Here is a 19,989-nt window from a genome sequence, read left to right on the forward strand (position 1 = left end):
TGCTAAAGGACAGGGATTGCGTCCTGTGCTGCTATCCTGGTGCTGGTTACCTGGGAGAAGACACCAATGCCCACTTGCTTACAACCTCCCTTCAGGCAGGTCAAGACAGCAATAAGGGTTTCCTCTGAGCCTCCTCTTCTCCAGGCTAATCAACTCCAGCTCCCTCAAATTCTCCTCACAGGGCTGGTGCTCCAAAACCCTCACCAGCTTTCTTGCCCTTCCCTGCACACGGTGACTTCAAGATCTCAAAGGTCTTTTCCAACCTGGTTACTTCTAGTCTAGTCTATTCTTTTCTATTCTGTTGTGTTCCATGCTATTCTATTCTATTCTGCTCTGCTCCGTTCATTCCCTCCCATTCAGTACTACCTCCCAGGTAGTTCCCATTCATTCTAGTTAGTCAAGTCTAGTCTAGTCTAAACCATTCTATTCTATTCTATTCTATTCTATTCTATTCTATTCTATTCTATTCTATTCATTCCCTCTTTGTACTATCACTACATCATCTGTGAGAGGAGACAACCCCCAGCCTCTCCACAACGTCCTTTCAGGGAGCTGGGAAGTGCAGTGAGGTTCCCCCTCTGCCTCCTCTTCTCCAAACTAACCATCCACAGCTCCCTCAGTCCATCTCCATCACATTAGTTCACCAGGCCCTTCCCCAGCTTCCCTGCCTTCCTCTGCACCGGCTCCTGAACCTCCACATCTCTCCTCTATTGAGGTTCTAAGGTGGCTCAAGGCCTCAACCATCCTGGCCTTGACCACCTCAAGGGAGGGACTTGCAGGTCCTGTAGGATGCTTGAACCCAAGCACCAGCACAAAGTACCTGCATCCCGCTCCTCATCTTCATGGTGGGGATGGCCTTGAGGAACTCTGGGTCCAGGCAGTTTTTGCTGGAAGATGGGAAAAAAAACAACTTTGGAGAATGAGGAAATGAGATGGATGGAGGCCTGCCTAGCCTGGCTTGTGATGCTGAGCCCACTGCCACATCCACTCCCCCGGCCCCTGCTCTTACCCAGCTTCTTCTTGGCATCCGCAACGGCTTCTCCGAGCTGAGCAGGGCATTGGGCTTGGGGAACTCGAAGGGGAAGGAGTGGGTGCCAACAGCTTAGGTAGAGCTGAGATGCACCTGGTTGGGGGAAGGCCATGCTGAAGGACAGGGATTGCATCTTGTGCTGCTATCCTGGTGCTGGTTACCTGCGAGAAGACACCAATGCCCACCTGGCTATAATCTCCCTTCTGGTAGTTCTGAACAGCAATAAGGGGCTCCTCTGAGCCTCCTCTTCTCCAGGCTAATCAACCCCAGCTCCCTCAGAGTCTCCTCATAGAGCTGCTGCTCTATGGTGCTGGAGGGATGGAGGCCTTGCCTATTGTGGCTTGTGATGCTGAGCCCACTGCCACATCCACTCCCCCGGTCCCTGCTCTTACCCAGCTTCTTCTTGGCATCCTTGTCAAAGCCTTCTCCGAGCTGAGCAGGGCATTGGGCTTGGGGAACTCGAAGGGGAAGGAGTGGGTCCCAATAGCTTAGGTAGTGCTAAGGTTCACTTTTTGGGGGAAGGCAATGCTGAAGGACAGAGATTGGTTCTTATGCTGCTATCCTGGTGCTGGTTACCTGGGACGAGACACCAGCCCCCACCTGGTTACAACCCAAATTCGGGCAGTTCTAGACAGCAATAAGGGGCTCCTCTGAACCTCCTCTTCTCTCAGCTAATCAACCCCAGCTCCCTCAGATTCTCCTCATAGAGCTGGTGTTCCAAACCCCTCACCAGATTTCTTGCCCTCCTCTGGACACGGTGACTTCATGATCTCAAAGGTCCTTGCCAACCTAGTTAGCTCTATTCTAATCTAGTCTAGTCTAGACTACTCTGCTCTATGCTATTCATTCACTCTTGGTTCTATCAGTTCATAACCTGTGAGAAGAGACCACCCCCAACATCTCCACAATGTCATTTCAGGTAGCTGTGAAGAGCAGTGAGGTCCCTCCTCCACATCCTCTTCTCCAAACTAACCATCCACAGCTCCCTCAGTCAATCCCCATCAGATTTATTCTCCTCCTCTTCTCTCGGCTAAGAACCCCCAGCTCCCTCAGTCTCTCCTCAAGGGCCTGTGCTCTGAAGTCCTCACCAGCTCTCTTGCCCTTATCGGGACACATTGATTTCATGATCTCAAAGGTCTTTTTCAATCTGGTTAGTTCTGGTCTAGTCTAAACCATTCTATTCTATTCTACTAATTCCTCTTCGTACTATCACTTCATTACCTGTGAGAAGAGACCACCCCCAAGCTCTCCACAGTGTCCTTTCAGGGAGCTGTGAAGAGCAGTGAGGTTCCCCCTCTGCCTCCTCTTCTCCAAACTAACCATCCACAGCTCCCTCAGTCCATCTCCATCACATTAGTTCACCAGGCCCTTCCCCAGCTTCCCTGCCCTCCTCTGCACTGGCTACTGCACCTCCACATCTCTCCTCTATTGAGGTTCTAAGGTGGCTCAAGGCCTCAACCAACCTGGCCCTGACCACCTCCAGGAGGGACTTGCCGGCCCTGTAGGATGCTTGAACCCAAGCACCAGCACCAAGTGCCTGCATCCCGCTCCTCATCTTCATGGTGGGGATGGCCTTGAGGAACTCTGGGTCCAGGCAGTTTTTGCTGGAAGATGGGAAAAAAAACCACATTGGAGAATGAGGAAGTGAGATGGATGGAGGCCTGCCTAGCCTGGCTTGTGATGCTGAGCCTACTACCACATCCACTCCCCCGGCCCCTGCTCTTACCCAGCTTCTTCTTGGCATCCTCAAAGGCTTCTCCGAGCTGAGCAGGGCATTGGGCTTGGGGAACTGGAAGGGGAAGGACTGGATGCCATCAGATTTGGTGGTGCTGAGATCCACCTTGTAGGGGGAAGGCCATGCTGCAGGACAGGGATTGCTTCTTGCGCTGCTATCCTGGTGCTGATTACCTGGGACAAGACACCAATGCCCACCTGCCTATAATCTCCATTCGGGTAGTTCTGGACAGCAATAAGGGGCTCCTCAGAGCCTCCTCTTCTCCAGGCTAATCAACCCCAGCTCCCTCAGATTCTCCTCATAGGGCTGGTGCCCCAAACCCTTCACCAGCTTTCAACCCCTTCTCTGGACAAGATCACTTCAAGATCTCAAAGGTCTTTTCCAACCTGGTCTATTCTACTCCGTTCTATTCCATCCTATTCCATTCTATCCTATCCTATCCGATCCATTCCCTCTTGGTTCTATCACTTCATTTCCTCTAAGAAACCACCCCCAGCCTCTCCACAATGTCCTTTCAGGGAGCTGGGAAGAGCAGTGAGGTTCCTCCTCTGCCTCCTCTTCTCCAAACTAACCATCCACAGCTCCCTCACTCCATCTCCATCACATTAGTTCACCAGGCCCTTCCCCAGCTTCCCTGCCCTCCTCTGCACTGGCTCCACCACCTCCACATCTCTCCTCTTTTGACGTTCTAAGGTGGCTCAAGGCCTCACCCAACCTGGCCTTGACCACCTCCAGGAGGGACATGCAGGTCCTGTAGGATGCATGAACCCAGGCATCAGCACAAAGTACCTGCATCCCGCTCCTCATCTTCATGGTGGGGATGGCCTTGAGGAACTCTGGGTCCAGGCAGATTTTGCTGGAAGCTGGGAAAAAAACAACTTTGGAGGATGAGGAAGTGAGATGGATGGAGGCCTGCCTAGCCTGGCTTGTGATGCTGAGCCCACTGCCACATCCACTCCCCCGGCCCCTGCTCTTACCCAGCTTCTTCTTGGCATCCTCAAAGGCTTGCTCAAAGCAGAGCCTGGCATTACATTGGAGAACTGGAAGGGGAAGGACTGGCTGCCATCAGATTTGGTGGTGCTGAGCTCCACCTTTTAGGGGGAAGGCCATGCTGAAGGAAAGGGATTGCTTTCTGTGCTGCTATCCTGGTGCTGGTTACCTGGGAGAAGACACCAATGCCCACTTGCTTACAACCTCCCTTCAGGCAGGTCAAGACAGCAATAAGGGTTTCCTCTGAGCCTCCTCTTCTCCAGGCTAATCAACTCCAGCTCCCTCAAATTCTCCTCACAGGGCTGGTGCTCCAAACACCTCACCAGCTTTCTTGTCCTTCTCTGCACACGGTGACTTCAAGATCTCAAAGGTCTTTTCCAACCTGGTCTGGTCTATTCTATTCTATTCTATTCTATTCTATTGTATTCTATTCTATTCTATTCTATCCTATTCTAACCTATCCTATTCTATTCTATCCATTCCCTCTCGGGTCTATCAGGGATTCCTCTGAGCCTCCTCTTCTCCAGGCTAATCAACCCCAGCTCCCTCAAATTTTCCTCATAGAGCTGGTGCTCCAAACCCCTCACCAGCTTTCCTGCCCTTCTCTGCACACAGTGACTTCAATATCTCAAAGGTCTTTTCCAACCTGGTTACTTCTAGTCTAGTCTATTCTTTTCTATTCTGTTGTGTTCCATGCTATTCTATTCTATTCTGCTCTGCTCCGTTCATTCCCTCCCATTCAGTACTACCTCCCAGGTAGTTCCCATTCATTCTAGTTAGTCAAGTCTAGTCTAGTCTAAACCATTCTATTCTATTCTATTCTATTCTATTCTATTCTATTCTATTCTATTCTATTCTATTCTATTCTATTCTATTCTATTCTATTCTATTCTATTCTATTCTATTCTATAATATTCTATTCTATTCTATTCTATAATATTCTATTCTATTCATTCCCTCTTTGTACTATCACTACATCATCTGTGAGAGGAGACAACCCCCAGCCTCTCCACAACGTCCTTTCAGGGAGCTGGGAAGTGCAGTGAGGTTCCCCCTCTGCCTCCTCTTCTCCAAACTAACCATCCACAGCTCCCTCAGTCCATCTCCATCACATTAGTTCACCAGGCCCTTCCCCAGCTTCCCTGCCCTCCTCTGCACCGGCTCCTGAACCTCCACATCTCTCCTCTATTGAGGTTCTAAGGTGGCTCAAGGCCTCAACCATCCTGGCCTTGACCACCTCAAGGGAGGGACTTGCAGGTCCTGTAGGATGCTTGAACCCAAGCACCAGCACAAAGTACCTGCATCCCGCTCCTCATCTTCATGGTGGGGATGGCCTTGAGGAACTCTGGGTCCAGGCAGTTTTTGCTGGAAGATGGGAAAAAAAAACAACTTTGGAGGATGAGGAAGTGAGATGGAAGGAGGCCTGCCTAGCCAGGCTTGTGATGCTGAGCCCACTGCCACATCCACTCCCCCGGCCCCTGCTCTTACCCAGCTTCTTCTTGGCATCCGCAAAGGCTTCTCCGAGCTGAGCAGGGCATTGGGCTTGGGGAACTCGAAGGGGAAGGAGTGGGTGCCAACAGCTTAGGTAGAGCTGAGATGCACCTGGTTGGGGGAAGGCCATGCTGAAGTACAGGGATTGCATCTTGTGCTGCTATCCTGGTGCTGATTACCTGGGACAAGACACCAATGCCCACCTGGCTATAATCTCCCTTCGGGTAGTTCTGAACAGCAATAAGGGGCTCCTCTGAGCCTCCTCTTCTCCAGGCTAATCAACCCCAGCTCCCTCAGAGTCTCCTCATAGAGCTGGTGCTCTATGGTGCTGGAGGGATGGAGGCCTTGCCTATTCTGGCTTGTGATGCTGAGCCCACTGCCACATCCACTCCCCCGGTCCCTGCTCTTACCCAGCTTCTTCTTGGCATCCTCAAAGCCTTCTCCGAGCTGAGCAGGGCATTGGGCTTGGGGAACTCGAAGGGGAAGGAGTGGGTCCCAATAGCTTAGGTAGTGCTAAGGTTCACTTTTTGGGGGAAGGCAATGCTGAAGGACAGAGATTGGCTCTTATGCTGCTATCCTGGTGCTGGTTACCTGGGACGAGACACCAGCCCCCACCTGGTTACAACCCAAATTTGGGCAGTTCTAGACAGCAATAAGGGGCTCCTCTGAACCTCCTCGTCTCTCAGCTAATCAACCCCAGCTCCCTCAGATTCTCCTCATAGAGCTGCTGTTCCAAACCCCTCACCAGATTTCTTGCCCTCCTCTGGACACGGTGACTTCATGATCTCAAAGGTCCTTGCCAACCTAGTTAGCTCTATTCTAGTCTAGTCTAGTCTAGACTACTCTGCTCTATGCTATTCATTCACTCTTGGTTCTATCAGTTCATAACCTGTGAGAAGAGACCACCCCCAAGCTCTCCACAATGTCCTTTCAGGGAGCTGTGAAGAGCAGTGAGGTTCCCCCTCTGCCTCCTCTTCTCCAAACTAACCATCCACAGCTCCCTCAGTCCATCTCCATCACATTAGTTCTCCAGGCCCTTCCCCAGCTTCCCTGCCCTCCTCTGCACCAGCTCCTGCACCTCCACATCTCTCCTCCATTGAGGTGCCTATGTGGCTCAAGGCCTCAACCAACCTGGCCTTGACCACCTCCAGGAGGGACTTACAGGTCCTGTAGGATGCTTGAACCCAAGCACCAGCACAAAGTGCCTGCATCCCGCTCCTCATCTTCATGGTGGGGATGGCCTTGAGGAACTCTGGGTCCAGGCAGTTTTTGCTGGAAGATGGGAAAAAAAAACACATTGGAGAATGAGGAAGTGAGATGGATGGAGGCCTGCCTAGCCTGGCTTGTGATGCTGAGCCTACTGCCACATCCACTCCCCCAGTACCTGCTCTTACCCAGCTTCTTTTTGGCATCCTCAAAGGCTTCTCCGAGCTGAGCAGGGCATTGGGCTTGGGGAACTGGAAGGGGAAGGACTGGATGCCATCAGATTTGGTGGTGCTGAGCTCCACCTTGTAGGGGGAAGGCCATGCTGCAGGACAGGGATTGCTTCTTGCGCTGCTATCCTGGTGCTGGTTACCTGGGACAAGACACCAATGCCCACCTGCCTATAATCTCCATTCGGGTAGTTCTGGACAGCAATAAGGGGCTCCTCAGAGCCTCCTCTTCTCCAGGCTAATCAACCCCAGCTCTCTCAGAGTCTCCTCACAGGGCTGGTGCCCCAAACCCCTCACCAGCTTTCAACCCCTTCTCTGGACACGATTACTTCAAGATCTCAAAGGTCTTTTCCAACCTGGTCTATTCTACTCCGTTCTATTCCATCCTATTCCATTCTATCCTATCCTATCCGATCCATTCCCTCTTGGTTCTATCACTTCATTTCCTCTAAGAAACCACCCCCAGCCTCTCCACAATGTCCTTTCAGGGAGCTGTGAAGAGCAGTGAGGTTCCTCCTCTGCCTCCTCTTCTCCAAACTAACCCTCCACAGCTCCCTCAGTCCATCTCCATCACATTAGTTCACCAGGCCCTTCCCCAGCTTCCCTGCCTTCCTCTGCACCGGCTCCTGAACCTCCACATCTCTCCTCTATTGAGGTTCTAAGGTGGCTCAAGGCCTCAACCATCCTGGCCTTGACCACCTCCAGGAGGGACTTGCAGGTCCTGTAGGATGCTTGAACCCAAGCACCAGCACAAAGTACCTGCATCCCGCTCCTCATCTTCATGGTGGGGATGGCCTTGAGGAACTCTGGGTCCAGGCAGATTTTGCTGGAAGCTGGGAAAAAAACAACTTTGGAGGATGAGGAAGTGAGATGGATGGAGGCCTGCCTAGCCTGGCTTGTGATGCTGAGCCCACTGCCACATCCACTCCCCCGGCCCCTGCTCTTACCCAGCTTCTTCCTGGCATCCTCAAAGGCTTGCTCAAAGCAGAGCCTGGCATCGCATTGGAGAACTGGAAGGGGAAGGACTGGCTGCCATCAGATTTGGTGGTGCTGAGCTCCACCTTGTAGGGGGAAGGCCATGCTGAAGGAAAGGGATTGCTTTCTGTGCTGCTATCCTGGTGCTGGTTACCTGGGAGAAGACACCAATGCCCACTTGCTTACAACCTCCCTTCAGGCAGGTCAAGACAGCAATAAGGGTTTCCTCTGAGCCTCCTCTTCTCCAGGCTAATCAACTCCAGCTCCCTCAAATTCTCCTCACAGGGCTGGTGCTCCAAACCCCTCACCAGCTTTCCTGCCCTTCTCTGCACACAGTGACTTCAAGATCTCAAAGGTCTTTTCCAACCTGGTTACTTCTAGTCTAGTCTATTCTTTTCTATTCTGTTGTCTTCCATTCTATTCTTTTCTATTCTGTTGTGTTCCATGCTATTCTATTCTATTCTGCTCTGCTCCGTTCATTCCCTCCCATTCAGTACTACCTCCCAGGTAGTTCCCATTCATTCTAGTTAGTCAAGTCTAGTCTAGTCTAAACCATTCTATTCTATTCTATTCTATTCTATTCTATTCTATTCTATTCATTCCCTCTTTGTACTATCACCACATCATCTGTGAGAGGAGACAACCCCCAGCCTCTCCACAATGTCCTTTCAGGGAGCTGGGAAGTGCAGTGAGGTTCCCCCTCTGCCTCCTCTTCTCCAAACTAACCATCCACAGCTCCCTCAGTCCATCTCCATCACATTAGTTCACCAGGCCCTTCCCCAGCTTCCCTGCCCTCCTCTGCACCGGCTCCTGAACCTCCACATCTCTCCTCTATTGAGGTTCTAAGGTGGCTCAAGGCCTCAACCATCCTGGCCTTGACCACCTCAAGGGAGGGACTTGCAGGTCCTGTAGGATGCTTGAACCCAAGCACCAGCACAAAGTACCTGCATCCCGCTCCTCATCTTGATGGTGGGGATGGCCTTGAGGAACTCTGGGTCCAGGCAGTTTTTGCTGGAAGCTGGGAAAAAAACAACTTTGGAGAATGAGGAAATTAGATGGATGGAGGCCTGCCTAGCCTGGCTTGTGATGCTGAGCCCACTGCCACATCCACTCCCCCGGTCCCTGCTCTTACCCAGCTTCTTCTTGGCATCCGCAAAGGCTTCTCCGAGCTGAGCAGGGCATTGGGCTTGGGGAACTCGAAGGGGAAGGAGTGGGTGCCAACAGCTTAGGTAGAGCTGAGATGCACCTGGTTGGGGGAAGGCCATGCTGAAGGACAGGGATTGCATCTTGTGCTGCTATCCTTGTGCTGATTACCTGGGACAAGACACCAATGCCCACCTGGCTATAATCTCCCTTCGGGTAGCTCTGAACAGCAATAAGGGGCTCCTCTGAGCCTCCTCTTCTCCAGGCTAATCAACCCCAGCTCCCTCAGAGTCTCCTCATAGAGCTGGTGCTCTATGGTGCTGGAGGGATGGAGGCCTTGCCTATTCTGGCTTGTGATGCTGAGCCCACTGCCACATCCACTCCCCCAGTCCCTGCTCTTACCCAGCTTCTTCTTGGCATCCTCAAAGCCTTCTCCGAGCTGAGCAGGGCATTGGGCTTGGGGAACTCGAAGGGGAAGGAGTGGGTCCCAATAGCTTAGGTAGTGCTAAGGTTCACTTTTTGGGGGAAGGCAATGCTGAAGGACAGAGATTGGCTCTTATGCTGCTATCCTGGTGCTGGTTACCTGGGACGAGACACCAGCCCCCACCTGGTTACAACCCAAATTTGGGCAGTTCTAGACAGCAATAAGGGGCTCCTCTGAACCTCCTCTTCTCTCAGCTAATCAACCCCAGCTCCCTCAGATTCTCCTCATAGAGCTGGTGTTCCAAAACCCTCACCAGATTTCTTGCCCTCCTCTGGACACGGTGACTTCATGATCTCAAAGGTCCTTGCCAACCTAGTTAGCACTAGTCTAGTCTAGTCTAGTCTAGACTACTCTGCTCTATGCTATTCATTCACTCTTGGTTCTATCAGTTCATAACCTGTGAGAAGAGACCACCCCCAACATCTCCACAATGTCATTTCAGGTAGCTGTGAAGAGCAGTGAGGTTCCCCCTCTGCCTCCTCTTCTCCAAACTAACCATCCACAGCTCCCTCAGTCGATCCCCTCCAGATTTGTTCTCCAGGCCCTTCCCCAGCTTCCCTGCCCTCCTCTGCACCAGCTCCTGCACCTCCACATCTCTCCTCCATTGAGGTGCCTATGTGGCTCAAGGCCTCAACCAACCTGGCCTTGACCACCTCCAGGAGGGACTTACAGGTCCTGTAGGATGCTTGAACCCAAGCACCAGCACCAAGTGCCTGCATCCCGCTCCTCATCTTCATGGTGGGGATGGCCTTGAGGAACTCTGGGTCCAGGCAGTTTATGCTGGAAGATGGGAAAAAAAAACACATTGGAGAATGAGGAAGTGAGATGGATGGAGGCCTGCCTAGCCTGGCTTGTGATGCTGAGCCTACTGCCACATCCACTCCCCCAGTACCTGCTCTTACCCAGCTTCTTTTTGGCATCCTCAAAGGCTTCTCCGAGCTGAGCAGGGCATTGGGCTTGGGGAACTGGAAGGGGAAGGACTGGATGCCATCAGATTTGGTGGTGCTGAGCTCCACCTTGTAGGGGGAAGGCCATGCTGCAGGACAGGGATTGCTTCTTGTGCTGCTATCCTGGTGCTGGTTACCTGGGACAAGACACCAATGCCCACCTGCCTATAATCTCCATTCGGGTAGTTCTGGACAGCAATAAGGGGCTCCTCTGAGCCTCCTCTTCTCCAGGCTAATCAACCCCAGCTCTCTCAGAGTCTCCTCACAGGGCTGGTGCCCCAAACCCCTCACCAGCTTTCAACCCCTTCTCTGGACAAGATCACTTCAAGATCTCAAAGGTCTTTTTCAACCTGGTCTATTCTACTCCATTCTATTCCATCCTATTCCATTCTATCCTATCCTATCCGATCCATTCCCTCTTGGTTCTATCACTTCATTTCCTCTAAGAAACCACCCCCAGCCTCTCCACAATGTCCTTTCAGGGAGCTGTGAAGAGCAGTGAGGTTCCCCCTCTGCCTCCTCTTCTCCAAACTAACCATCCACAGCTCCCTCAGTCCATCTCCATCACATTAGTTCACCAGGCCCTTCCCCAGCTTCCCTGCCCTCCTCTGCACCGGCTCCTGAACCTCCACATCTCTCCTCTATTGAGGTTCTAAGGTGGCTCAAGGCCTCAACCATCCTGGCCTTGACCACCTCCAGGAGGGACTTGCAGGTCCTGTAGGATGCTTGAACCCAAGCACCAGCACAAAGTACCTGCATCCCGCTCCTCATCTTCATGGTGGGGATGGCCTTGAGGAACTCTGGGTCCAGGCAGTTTTTGCTGGAAGCTGGGAAAAAAACAACTTTGGAGGATGAGGAAGTGAGATGGATGGAGGCCTGCCTAGCCTGGCTTGTGATGCTGAGCCCACTGCCACATCCACTCCCCCGGTCCCTGCTCTTACCCAGCTTCTTCTTGGCATCCTCAAAGGCTTGCTCAAAGCAGAGCCTGGCATTGCATTGGAGAACTGGAAGGGGAAGGACTGGCTGCCATCAGATTTGGTGGTGCTGAGCTCCACCTTGTAGGGGGAAGGCCATGCTGAAGGAAAGGGATTGCTTTCTGTGCTGCTATCGTGGTGCTGGTTACCTGAGAGAAGACACCAATGCCCACTTGCTTACAACCTCCCTTCAGGCAGGTCAAGACAGCAATAAGGGTTTCCTCTGAGCCTCCTCTTCTCCAGGCTAATCAACTCCAGCTCCCTCAAATTCTCCTCACAGGGCTAGTGCTCCAAACCCCTCACCAGCTTTCTTGTCCTTCTCTGCACACGGTGACTTCAAGATCTCAAAGGTCTTTTCCAACCTGGTCTGGTCTATTCTATTCTATTCTATTCTATTCTATTCTATCCTATTCTATCCTATCCTATCCTATCCTATTCTATCCATTCCCTCTCGGGTCTATCAGGGATTCCTCTGAGCCTCCTCTTCTCCAGGCTAATCAACTCCAGCTCCCTCAAATTTTCCTCATAGAGCTGGTGCTCCAAACCCCTCACCAGCTTTCCTGCCCTTCTCTGCACACAGTGACTTCAAGATCTCAAAGGTCTTTTCCAACCTGGTTACTTCTAGTCTAGTCTATTCTTTTCTATTCTGTTGTCTTCCATTCTATTCTTTTCTATTCTGTTGTGTTCCATGCTATTCTATTCTATTCTGCTCTGCTCCGTTCATTCCCTCCCATTCAGTACTACCTCCCAGGTAGTTCCCATTCATTCTAGTTAGTCAAGTCTAGTCTAGTCTAAACCATTCTATTCTATTCTATTCTATTCTATTCTATTCTATTCTATTCTATTCTATTCTATTCTATTCTATAATATTCTAATCTATTCATTCCCTCTTTGTACTATCACTACATCATCTGTGAGAGGAGACAACCCCCAGCCTCTCCACAACGTCCTTTCAGGGAGCTGGGAAGTGCAGTGAGGTTCCCCCTCTGCCTCCTCTTCTCCAAACTAACCATCCACAGCTCCCTCAGTCCATCTCCATCACATTAGTTCACCAGGCCCTTCCCCAGCTTCCCTGCCCTCCTCTGCACCGGCTCCTGAACCTCCACATCTCTCCTCTATTGAGGTTCTAAGGTGGCTCAAGGCCTCAACCATCCTGGCCTTGACCACCTCAAGGGAGGGACTTGCAGGTCCTGTAGGATGCTTGAACCCAAGCACCAGCACAAAGTACCTGCATCCCGCTCCTCATCTTCATGGTGGGGATGGCCTTGAGGAACTCTGGGTCCAGGCAGTTTTTGCTGGAAGCTGGGAAAAAAACAACTTTGGAGAATGAGGAAATGAGATGGATGGAGGCCTGCCTAGCCTGGCTTGTGATGCTGAGCCCACTGCCACATCCACTCCCCCGGTCCCTGCTCTTACCCAGCTTCTTATTGGCATCCGCAAAGGCTTCTCCGAGCTGAGCAGGGCATTGGGCTTGGGGAACTCGAAGGGGAAGGAGTGGGTGCCAACAGCTTAGGTAGAGCTGAGATGCACCTGGTTGGGGGAAGGCCATGCTGAGGGACAGGGATTGCTTCTTGTGCTGCTATCCTGGTGCTGGTTACCTGCGAGAAGACACCAATGCCCACCTGGCTATAATCTCCCTTCGGGTAGTTCTGAACAGCAATAAGGGGCTCCTCTGAGCCTCCTCTTCTCCAGGCTAATCAACCCCAGCTCCCTCAGAGTCTCCTCATAGAGCTGGTGCTCTATGGTGCTGGAGGGATGGAGGCCTTGCCTATTCTGGCTTGTGATGCTGAGCCCACTGCCACATCCACTCCCCCGGTCCCTGCTCTTACCCAGCTTCTTCTTGGCATCCTCAAAGCCTTCTCCGAGCTGAGCAGGGCATTGGGCTTGGGGAACTCGAAGGGGAAGGAGTGGGTCCCAATAGCTTAGGTAGTGCTAAGATTCACTTTCTGGGGGAAGGCAATGCTGAAGGACAGAGATTGGCTCTTATGCTGCTATCCTGGTGCTGGTTACCTGGGACGAGACACCAGCCCCCACCTGGTTACAACCCAAATTCGGGCAGTTCTAGATAGCAATAAGGGGCTCCTCTGAACCTCCTCTTCTCTCAGCTAATCAACCCCAGCTCCCTCAGATTCTCCTCACAGAGCTGGTGTTCCAAAACCCTCACCAGATTTCTTGCCCTCCTCTGGACACGGTGACTTCATGATCTCAAAGGTCCTTGCCAACCTAGTTAGCTCTATTCTAGTCTAGTCTAGTCTAGACTACTCTACTCTATGCTATTCATTCACTCTTGGTTCTATCAGTTCATAACCTGTGAGAAGAGACCACCCCCAAGCTCTCCACAGTGTCCTTTCAGGGAGCTGTGAAGAGCAGTGAGGTTCCCCCTCTGCCTCCTCTTCTCCAAACTAACCATCCACAGCTCCCTCAGTCGATCCCCTCCAGATTTGTTCTCCAAGCCCTTCCAAAGCTTCCCTTCCCTCCTCTGCACTGGCTCCTGCACCTCCACATCTCTCCTCCATTGAGGTGCCTATGTGGCTCAAGGCCTCAACCAACCTGGCCTTGACCACCTCCAGGAGGGACTTACAGGTCCTGTAGGATGCTTGAACCCAAGCACCAGCACCAAGTGCCTGCATCCCGCTCCTCATCTTCATGGTGGGGATGGCCTTGAGGAACTCTGGGTCCAGGCAGTTTTTGCTGGAAGATGGGAAAAAAAAACACATTGGAGAATGAGGAAGTGAGATGGATGGAGGCCTGCCTAGCCTGGCTTGTGATGCTGAGCCTACTGCCACATCCACTCCCCCAGTATCTGCTCTTACCCAGCTTCTTTTTGGCATCCTCAAAGGCTTCTCCGAGCTGAGCAGGGCATTGGGCTTGGGGAACTGGAAGGGGAAGGACTGGATGCCATCAGATTTGGTGGTGCTGAGCTCCACCTTGTAGGGGGAAGGCCATGCTGTAGGACAGGGATTGCTTCTTGCGCTGCTATCCTGGTGCTGGTTACCTGGGACAAGACACCAATGCCCACCTGCCTATAATCTCCATTTGGGTAGTTCTGGACAGCAATAAGGGGCTCCTCAGAGCCTCCTCTTCTCCAGGCTAATCAACCCCAGCTCCCTCAGAGTCTCCTCATAGGGCTGGTGCCCCAAACCCCTCAGCAGCTTTCAACCCCTTCTCTGGACACGATCACTTCAAGACCTCAAAGGTCTTTTCCAACCTGGTCTATTCTACTCCGTTCTATTCCATCCTATTCCATCCTATTCCATTCTATCCTATCCTATACGATCCATTCCCTCTTGGTTCTATCACTTCATTTCCTCTAAGAAACCACCCCCAGCCTCTCCACAATGTCCTTTCAGGGAGCTGTGAAGAGCAGTGAGGTTCCTCCTCTGCCTCCTCTTCTCCAAACTAACCATCCACAGCTCCCTCAGTCCATCTCCATCACATTAGTTCACCAGGCCCTTCCCCAGCTTCCCTGCCCTCCTCTGCACTGGCTCCTGCACCTCCACATCTCTCCTCTATTGAGGTTCTAAGGTGGCTCAAGGACTCAACCATCCTGGCCTTGACCACCTTCAGGAGGGACTTGCAGGTCCTGTAGGATGCTTGAACCCAGGCATCAGCACCAAGTACCTGCATCCCGCTCCTCATCTTCATGGTGGGGATGGCCTTGAGGAACTCTGGGTCCAGGCAGTTTTTGCTGGAAGATGGGAAAAAAAACAACTTTGGAGAATGAGGAAATGAGAGGTGGGCACAGGCCAACCTCATGAAGTTCAATAAGAGCAAGTGCAGGGTCCTGCATCTGGGTCGAGGCAATCCCAGGCACAAATACAGGCTGGGCAGTGACTGGCTGGAGGATAGCCCTGAGGAGAGAGACTTGGGGGTGCTGGTGGACAAAAAGCTCAACATGAGCTCTCAGTGTGCACTTGCAGCCCGCAAAGCCAATCAGATCCTGGGCTGCATCAGGAGAAGTGTGGCTAGCAGGTCGAGGGAGGTGATCCTCCCCCTCTACTCAGCCCTGGTGAGACCCCACCTGGAGTACTGTGTCCAGTTCTGGAGCCCCTATTACAAGAGGGATGTGGAGGTGCTGGAAGGTGTCCAGAGAAGGGCCACGAGGATGATCAGAGGGCTGGAGCACCTCTCCTATGAGGACAGACTGAAGGAGTTGGGGCTGTACAGTCTGCAGAAGAGAAGGCTCCGAGGTGACCTAATTGTCGCCTTCCAGTATCTGAAGGGGGCCTACAGGAAGGCAGGGGAAGGACTTCTCAGGATCTCAGGTAGTGATAGGACTAGGGGGAATGGAATGAAGCTGGAGGTGGGGAGATTCAGGCTGGATGTGAGGAGGAGGTTCTTCACCATGAGAGTGGTGAAACCCTGGAATGGGTTGTCCAGGGAGGTGGTCGAGGCCCCGTCCCTGGGGGTGTTTAAGAGCAGGCTGGATGAGGCTCTGTCCAGCCTGATCTAGTGTGGGGTGTCCCTGCCCATGGCAGTGGGGTTGGAACTAGATGATCCTTGTGGTCCCTTCCAACCCTGAATGAAACTGTGAAACTGTGAGATGGATGGAGGCCTGCCTAGCCTGGCTTGTGATGCTGAGCCCACTGCCACATCCACTCCCCCGGTCCCTGCTCTTACCCAGCTTCTCCCTGGCACCCTCAAAGACTTGCTCTGAGCTGAGCTGGGCATCAGGCTTGGGAAACCCGAAGACAATGGCCTCAGTGTCATCAGATTTGGTGGTGCTGAGCTCCACCTCACTGGGGGGAAGGTCATGGTGAAGGACAGAGTTTGCTTCTCCTCCAGCTCCCGATATATGGCAGCCATCTGGTCCTTGATCACATCATGCAGGCTCTGAGGAGGGGGACAACATTTCAGGTCTCAGGGATGGGCTACAACCAGCCACATGCCTGGTTATGACCCCATCCATCCCCCTGCATCCTTCAGAAGCTGTCCAACCCCACTTTGGCTTTCAGGCTGGTGGGATCTTGGGGGTCTGAGTGCACACTCGTGGCCTTCAGCCCTTTCAGAGGTTCTCTCTCTCTCTGCCAGAGGACATCCTGGTAAGGGTGCCAGGGGCCAGCGTCATGGCCACCACACGACACTGCCCTCATCCATCCCCAGGCATCCTTCAGAGGCTGCCCCAATCCTCCTCTGGCATTGGGGTTGGTGATCTCTGAGCACTGGGTTTATGCTGGGATGGGACACTCCAGCAGGCAGGGGCAGACCTTTGACAATGTCCCACTTCCTCCAGGGGCAGCTTCCAGAGCGGTTTGTCCTTGCTGGCGGTGTCGATCACGCTGGCCGACGTGTGCCTGGGAAGCAGAGGGAGGCTTGGCTGAGCTGCACTCACATCCCAAACGCCTTCAAAGTCCATCCCAAGCGGTGAGGACCACCCTAAGGAGCTGGTGGGTGCCCTCCCTCCCCCAGGTGGCACTCACAGGCTCATGGAGCTGCGGCGCAGGGACCCCGCCTTGCGCTTCAGCGGGGTGCAGACCAGCAGGTCGGTGAAGAGGAAGAAGGAGCTCTCCTTCTTCCCACCCACTGCCTTCTGCAGAGCAGCAGGAGGCACTAAGGGGTTAGTACCCAGCCCCTGCCACTACTGGAAGTGCAACCCAGCCTCACTTTCCCCAGGCGTGGCTTTGGCCTGAAGTAGGATGGGGACATGGGTGCCATGGCCACAAAGGCAAAGTCACAGAGCTCCACTCACAGGGAAGCATCAAGGCCATGGCAACATCAGGCATGGGCACAGTAGGACTTCCACAGGTTTCACCTGGAGCCTCCCTATCCACCCCCAACCCAGGGTACCTCTAGGTTCTTCCCTGACTGCTCCCAAACTCATCTTGTCTTCCCCCACACTTGGGGAATTTTATATTGTCCACATCCTTCTGTCATCCATCCACCTGTCCTTCCTTCTGTCCATCCATCCATCCATCCATCCATCCATCCATCCATCCATCCATCCATCCACTCTTCTATCTTGTCTATCCATCCATGCATCCATCCATCATTCCATTCTTCTGTCCATCCTTCCATCCATCCACCCACCCACCCATCCATCCATCCATCATTCCATTCTTCTGTCCATCCTTCCTTCCATCCATCTATCCATCCACCCATCCATCCACCCATCCTTCTGTCCACCAATCCATCCATCTCTCCATTCTTACACCCATCCATCCCTGCTCAAGTGCCCTTGTGGCTCTCTGTTGGATTCTCTCCATCAGCTCTCTGTCTCTCTTGCACTGGGGAGCCCAGAACTGGACACAGGATTGCAGCTGTGGTCTCCCCAGGGCAGAGCAGAAGAGCAGAAGAACCTCCCTGGCCCTGCTGGCCACACTTCTCTTGCTGCACCCGAGGATCCCATTGGCTCTCTTGGCCACAAGGGCACATTGCTGTCCCCTGCAGCACTTGCTGCCCACCAGCACTCCAAGGTCTTTCTCCATGGAGCTGCTCTCCAGCAGGGCAGCCTCTAACCTCTCCTGGTGCCTGCTGTTACTCCTCCCCATCAGCGATGCCATGGCACCCCCAAGCAAGCCCCAACTGTGCTGCCCTGGCTGCTGGGGATGGAAACCAGCTCCATGCAGGAGAGGTTTGCCAAAGAAACCAGCCTTGCAGCTTTGGCCACCACCAGCGTGGTCTTTGTAACCTCCCAAGGGGCCACCAGCTCCTGAGAGATCATCATCACCTTGCATGGATGCCTCCAATGTATCACTGCAAGTGTTCAAGGAGAGGTTGGATGGTGCTTTGCAGAGCCTGATCTACTGGAAGATGTCCCTGCCCATGGCAGAGGGGTTGGACTTAGATCATCAGTGCCAAGTGGTGTCCCTCAGGGGTCTGTACTGGGACCTGTGCTCTTTCAATTTTTTTAGCAATGACAGAGAGAGGGAGATTGAGGCACCATCAGCAGTGTGCAGGTGGCACCAAGCTGAGTGGGGCTGTGGATCCACCAGAGGGACAGGATGGCATCCAGAGGGGCCTGGACAGGCTGGAGAGGTGAAGCCCAGGTGAACCTCAGGAGGTTCCACAAGAGCAAGTGCAGGGCTCTGCCCCTGGGCTGGAACAATCCTCACTATCAATACAGACTGGGGGAGGAGGGCAGAGAAAGCAGCCCTGAGGGAAAGGACCTGGAGGTGCTGGTGGGGGAGAAGCTGGCCAGGAGCAGGCAGTGTGAGCTTGCAGCACAGAAGGCCAAGGGCAGCCTGGGCTGCATCCAAAGCAGCGCTGGCAGCAGAGCCAGAGAGGTGATTCTGCCACTTTGCTCTGCTCCGGGGAGACCTCACCTGGAGTGCTGTGTGCAGGTCTGGAGCCCTCAGCACAGCCTGACCCAGCTGGGAAGTCATGGCAGCACGACCTTGGGGGCCACATCTGGTGCATTCCTGGTGGGATTTAGGATGTTTGGATCCAGCAGGGTAGATGCTGTGGATCAAACCCTGGACCACTTCACCCAGCAGCCTCTCTTGGGCAACGGCTCAGAGCTAGCAGGAAAAGCAGGTCCTCTGCAAGGCTGGGTGGGAAGCTCTGCTGGGAAAGCCCTTTCCCATGGGAAGGGCAGGGATGGTGCCCTCAGCAATCTGCAAGGAATGCAGGATGGGGAAAGTCTTCTGAACCTCCTTGACACCTCCCCAGCCTGACCTGTACGAGATGCCAGTGCCCTTCAAGGATGCTGGAAGGATCATGGAGATGATCAGTGAGGACAGGACCCACCTGGAGTGGCTTCAAACATCTCCATCCAAGCTGGCAAACCTCCACCCCAAGGATGAGCTTGCTCAAGCTGATGGTAGATATCTCATGGAGACCCAAGTGAGAAGAGCCAAACCCTTCCTGAGGCCCCTAACCCACTTCACCTGCCCTACGGTGGCCCAGCTCCTCCATCAGGAGAAGGGCTGGGCTGTGCCACACATCCCACCCACTATGAAACTAGGGGAGCAAGGAGCAGATGGGGAAGAAGAGCACAGAGACAGCTTCCACCTCAGCACACAGGGAGAGCAGGCAGGGCTTGCTCATGTACCATCTGGCTTGGATGGAAGATCATGCTCCAAGGTAGTCCTTGCCCTCGGTAGCCACCATGCTACGCGCCACCAGGCCACACCATGATGGATCCAAGCACCTGGTGCCAGCTGAGATGGGGAGCTGGGGGCATCTGGAGCCCTGTGACTCTCTCCCCAGAAAGCCAGATCCCCCTGGTTGCACCGTGCCAGGACATATCCCATGGGCAAGGGTTTGGGCCTTCCATTCATGCCCACCATGGCCTCCATTCATGCCCACCCAGTCCCTCCAGTGGGGAACCACTGACCCCCAGCACGGCTGTCCCCTCCAACCAGCCTCCTGTCCCACCTCAGAGGAGGGCACAGCCCAAGGGACAGCCTCCACCCACGCCAAGATCATCAGGGGCACCACCAGACCCTAAACCCTGCCTGGATAAGCCCCAGAGCTGGGCTCCTCTTGCACCCCCAAGCCAACATCTGCACTAGGAGCAGCCTCAAAGGGTCCTTCCCTCCTGCAACAACATCTGGTAGAGCATCTCTGGGTCCACCATGGGAAAAGCCTGGCTGGGGGTTGGGATTGAGGTCCTCAGGGCCATGCCCAGCAGATGTCCTGCAGACACTGCTTTCTAGGGAGCAGAGCAGAGCTCTGCTCCTCTCGGTGTTTCCACTTGCAGACATGTGGTTGGACAACCCACACCTAAGCCAAGCCTGACCTAAGTCTCCAGGGCACTGATCACCATCAACCTGAAACACCTTCATTAACATCTCAAACGTGGGGTGGGCCCTGGGGCCAGGTTGCTCCAGGGGGAGCTTTGGAACC

This window comes from Melanerpes formicivorus, unplaced genomic scaffold (assembly GCF_026170545.1).
Source record: "Melanerpes formicivorus ecotype bairdi unplaced genomic scaffold, bMelFor1.0.p_v2 SCAF_1, whole genome shotgun sequence".
Taxonomy (NCBI): Eukaryota; Metazoa; Chordata; class Aves; order Piciformes; family Picidae; genus Melanerpes; species Melanerpes formicivorus.